The 5,444-nt window shown below is 49.5% G+C and overlaps 1 pseudogene; it reads right to left on the reverse strand.

Moving 5' to 3' along the window:
- The window catches only part of LOC113224871, a 7,060-nt pseudogene extending 5,744 nt beyond the window's left edge, over nucleotides 1–1,316 (reverse strand).
- Nucleotides 1,317–5,444: the final 4,128 nt, after the last annotated feature.

Raw genomic sequence — 5,444 nt, forward strand, 5'->3', positions numbered from 1 at the left:
TTTTTTTTTTTTTGAGATGGAGTTTTGCTGTTGTTGCTCAAGCTGGAGTGCAGTGGTGTGATCGCAGTTCACTGCAACCTCCGCCTCCTGGGTTCAAGTGATTCTCCTACCTCAGCCTCCCCAGAAGCTGGGATTACAGGCACCTGCCACCATACCCAGTTAATTTTTTGTATTTTTAGCAGAGATGGGGTTTCACCATGTTGGCCAGGCTGGTCTCGAACTCCTGACCTCAGGTGATCCATTTACCTCGGCCTCCCAAAGTGCCGGGATTACAGGCATGAGCCACTGTGCCTGGCCTTTTTTTTTTCCCTTTTCTTTCTTTCTTTCTTTTTTGTTTTTAGAGATGGGGTCTCCCTATGTTGCCCAAGCTGGCCTTGAACCCTAGCCTCAAGCAATCCTCCTGCCTCAGGCTCCCAAAGCACTAGGATTACAGGCATGGGCCACTGTACCTCACCTGGTGTCTTCATAAGAAGAAAGGACATGTGAAGACAGAGACACACAGAAGGGAGAATGTCATGTGACGAAGTAGGCAGAGATTGGGTCCAGGCACACCTGGGAATACCAGAAGGTAGAAGTGGCAAGGAGAGATCCTTCTCTAGAGCAGGGGTCCCCAGTCCCTGGCCCTTGGACCAGTACTGGTCTGTGGCCTGTTAGGAACCGGGCTGCAGTGGGTGAGTGAGCATTACAGCCTGAGTTCTGCCTCCTGTCAGATCAGTGGTGGCATTAGATTCTCATAGGACCACACACTCTATTGTGAATTGCACATGTGAATTGCATATGCGAGGGATCTAGGTTGCGTGCTCCTTAGGAAAATCTAACTAATGCTCGGATGTGAGGTGGAACAGTTTCATCCTGAAATCATCACCCTACCTATCCGTGGAAAAATCGTCTTCCAAGAAACCGGTCCCTGGTGCCAAAAAGATTAGGGACTGCTACTCTAGAGATTTCAGAGGAAGTGTGGCCCTACCAACACCTTAATTTTGGACTTCTAGCCTCTGGAACTATGAGAGAATAAACATCTGTTGTTTTTAGCCACAAAATTTGTGATACTTTGTTATGGCAGTTCTTAGAAACTAACATAGACCCCTCAACATGCTTACGTACCCCAGCCACACCAGCCATTGCTCTGTTCCTCCACCGGCCCGGTTCCTTCCCACTCCAGGGCCCTTGTGTGTGCTGCCCCCTTCAGAATGTTGCATACCCACCCACCCCCCATCACTCCTATCTTCCTCCCAAACTCAGCGTAAATGGCCGCCTTCAGGGAAACCTGACCCTGGGTATTCCAACTGCTGCACACAGCAGCAGGCTGAGTGCATTCCTCGTAGCCCTACCACATCTGTAGTTAACTACTTACTCATATAGTTGTGTTCTGCCCATTCCCCTGTCCAACTGTAGATGCCATGACAATAAGTACTGACCTGGCACGTGCACCAGCAGTCCTATCCCATGCAGAGCACAGTACACACAGGGATAGACTGCATGGATAAAGGGTGTGCAGAAACCCTGGCCTGGCATTGGAAGGCCCAGGCGGCAGTGGGCCTCTGCTCCCTTCGCAGCCTGCACTCCCTCCCCCACCCTATAGGACCTTTCTCTCCAGTCAGGCCGGGCTAGGCTGGCCTCCTGGCTTCCCTGGCCCCCATCATTCCCACTCTTTTTGGCCAAGCCACAGCTTACTTTATCTGCATGACCTGTCCTCAATGCCTTCTGAGCCTGCAAGGCCTGCATCAGAGCAGATTCAGATTCAGGGAAATGAGCCCAGAGTAGTAGGTAGGGGAGGGAGAGGGGACAGAAGGGAGTGGAAAGAGGTGGTTTTTTTTTTTTTGGTAGATACAGGGTCTCCCTATGTTGCCCATGCTGGTCTCAGACTCCTGAGCTCAAGTGATCCTCCCACCTCAGCCTCCCAAAGTGCTGGGATTACAGGCGTGAGCCTTAACGCCCAGCCGGAAGGAGGTCTTAAGACTGAGACAATGTTGGAATTCTCTCTCTCTCTCTTTCTCTCTGTCTCTCTCTCTCTTTTGAGACTAGGTTTTGCTCTGTTGCCCAGGCTGGAGTGCAGTGGTGTGATCATAGCTCACTTCAGCCTTTAACTCCTTGGGCTCAAGCGATCCTACTGCCTTGAGCTCCCAAAGCACTGGGATTACAGGTGTGAGCCACCATGCCTAGCTGGATTTTCTTTCTTTATGGCATATTTTAAACATTAAACAGACCAGGCGCGGTGGCTCATGCCTGTAATCCCAGCACTTTAGGAGGCCAAGGCAGGAGGATCACGAGGTCAGGAGATCAAGACCATCCTGGCCAACATGGTGAAACCCCGTCTCTACTGAAAATACAAAAATTAGCTGGGCGTGGTGGCACGTGCCTGTAATCCCAGCTACTCTGGAGGCTGAGGCAGGAGAATTGCTTGAACCAGGGAGTCGGAGGTTGCAGTGAGCCGAGTTCACGCCACTGCACTCCAGCCTGGCGACAGAGAGAGACTCTGTCTCAAAAATAAACAAACAAACAAACAAACATTAAACAAACGATACATGTTCAATGTAGGGAAAAGAAATCTTAGAAAACATAATGAGCAAAAAAGGGCAATAGAATAAAAATCATCTGTATTCCAACTGCACAGAGTAACCTTTGTTAGCACTTTATCGTATATTCTCCTGGGTCTTTTTTTCTTTTTTGTCTGAGGCGGAGTCTCGCTCTGTCACCCCGGCTGGAGTGCAGTGGCGCAATCTTGACTCACTGCAACCTCCGCCTCTCAGGTTCAAGCGATTCTCCTGCCTCAGCCTCCCAAAGATGGCCTCAATCTCCTGACCTCGTGATCTGCCCGCCTCGGCCTCCCAAAGTGCTGGGATTACAGGCGTGAGCCACTGTTCCTGGCCTTCTCCTAGGTCTTTATGTGAGCCTATTGTAGGTTAGAGAAAGTGTAGGGAATTCCCTGCATCTTAGGACATGATTTGGAAAAACCAGAGTTTCCAGGAAGCCTCATTGCTCCTCTGAGGCCAGGGCATCTATGAATGTGTGTCTTCCCGTGTCTAGTCATGATGTGGGGAAGGGTCCAGGGCAAGGACCGTCTGACCTGGACAGGAATGAACTATTGTTGCTCTGCAGGTGCCATCCTAGCCTCACTCTCCAGGCCTGCCCCGTTTTTGAAGCAGCTTACTGCAGCCAGAGGCAATTCCCACCCCAAGGGAACTAAAAGCTTGCATCAAGGCCAAGGAAAAATTCCCCCTCTGCCCTGTGAAGGCTTGCTGAAAATCACTGACAAGAGGCAGATTAACGGGAGGAAAAATATACAAATTTATTTGATCAGAGTTTTATGTGTCACAGAGGCCCTCAGAATGAAGACCTAAAGACAGAGGGCAAATTGTCTATTTTTACGTTTAGGTTCACAAAGTATGGACACCCTTGTTGAAATATAATTGGACAGAAAGGGTATGTGTTAATGCTAATAGAATGAGTGGGGAAACCCAGCCACGCCCGTCTGTCTAGATTCTTCTTGGCCTCTCTGAGCATGTGTTCCTTCTTTCTGAGTGTGGGGCAGGGGCCCTCTCTGGAATGGGGATTTTATAATCTATGCTCAAACAATGTAGGTTAGACTTTCCCTTCCCTTCCCTTCCCTTCCCTTCCCTTCCCTTCCCTTCCCTTCCTTCCTTTCTCTCGCTCTCTTTTTCTTTCTTTCTTCTCCTTTTTTTTTTGAGATGGAGTTTTGCTCTTTTTGCCTAGGCTGGAGTGCAACGGCACGATCTCGGCTCACTGCAACCTCTGCCTCCCGGGTTCAAGTGATTCTCTTGCCTCAGCCTCCCAAGTAGCTGGGATTACAGGCAATGCGCCATCACGCCCAGCTAATTTTTTGTATTTTTAGTAGAGATGGGGTTTCTCCATGTTGGTCAGGCTGGTCTCGAACTGCCGACCTCAGGTGATCGGCCTGCCTTGGCCTCCCAAATTGCTGGGATTATAAGAGTGAGCCACTGCACCTGGAGTTTTTGTTTTTTTTGAGATGGAGTTTCGCTCTTGTTGCCCGGGCTGGAGTGCAGTGGCACAATCTCGGCTCACCACAAGCTCCGCCTCCCAGGTTCAAGCGATTCTCTTGCCTCAGCCTCCAGAGTAACTAGAATTGTAGGTGCCCACCACCATGCTCAGCGAATTTTTTGTATTTTTAGTAGAGACGGGGTTTCACTATGTTGGCCAGGCTGGTCTCAAACTCCTGACCTCAAGTGATCCATTTGCTTTGGCCTCTCAAAGTGCTGGGATTACAAGAGTGAGCCATTGCCCCTGGCCTTTTTTTTTTTTTTTTGAGATAGGGTCTCACTCTGTCACTCGGGCTGGAGTGCAGTGGCGCCATCACAGCTCACTGCAACCTCTACTACCTCCAGGGGTCAAGTGATGCTCCCACCTCAGCCTCCCAAGTAGCTGGGACTATAAGCGTGTGCCACCACTCCTGGCTAATTTTTTTTTTTTTTTTTAGAGATGGGCTCTCCCTATGTTGCTTAGGCTGGCCTCGAACTTCTGGGCTCAAGTGATCCTCCTGCCTTGGCCTCCACTCACCTGGAGTGGATGTGGCGCCTCGGCCAGGCTGCAGACCCCATTTAACAGCTGTCCCAGCTGCAGGGAGGCTAGGTGGAGCACCAGGCACTGAAGAATGTATTCTGGTGGCTCTTCTAGCCACCAGTGCTGGGATTACTGGCATGAAATCAAGGCCAGAGCAAGTTGGGTTTTGGAGCAACCCACCAGGCTTCAAGTCCCCACTCTCAATTACTTAAGCCAGTTATTTCACCTCCCTGAGCCTCGGATTATCCATCTATAAAATGGGGCTAGAATTATACCTACCTGACAGGGTGGCTGGTGAAATGATATACAAGTGAAGTGATATATGCAACACTTGGCATAATGTCTGGAACAAGGTAAACACATTATTATTATTATTACTATTATTATTATTATTTATTATTATTATTAGGTTGATGCATGGGATTTTATAACCTACACTCAAACAATGTTGGTTAAATCATTTTTCTTTTCTTTTCTTTTGAGACAGTTTCGCTCTTGTTGTCCAAGCTGAAGTGCAGTGGCCTAATCTCCGCTCACTGCAACTTCTGCCTCTCAGGTTCCAGCGATTCTCCTGCCTCAGCCTCCCAAGTAGCTGAGATTACAAGCGCCCACCACCACGCCCAGCTAATTTTTGCTTTTAGTAGAGATGGGGTTTCACCATGTTGGTCAGGCTGGTCTTGAACTCCTGACCTCAAGTGATCCACACATCTCAGCCTCCCAAAGAGCTGGGATTACAGGCGTGAGTCACTGTGCCAGGCCCGCAATTACTTTTGCACTTACCTAATATCATCCCCACAACCAGAACCAGCAGGCTGTCTTGGAGAAGTCACAGGCGTGGCCGTTTCCTGCAAAGAGCCAAACCCCCATTCCTCTGTGCCCCTCCTCTCCCACCAAGCGCTTTATAA

This window comes from Piliocolobus tephrosceles, chromosome 4, assembly GCF_002776525.5.
Source record: "Piliocolobus tephrosceles isolate RC106 chromosome 4, ASM277652v3, whole genome shotgun sequence".
In the NCBI taxonomy this organism is placed as follows: Eukaryota; Metazoa; Chordata; class Mammalia; order Primates; family Cercopithecidae; genus Piliocolobus; species Piliocolobus tephrosceles.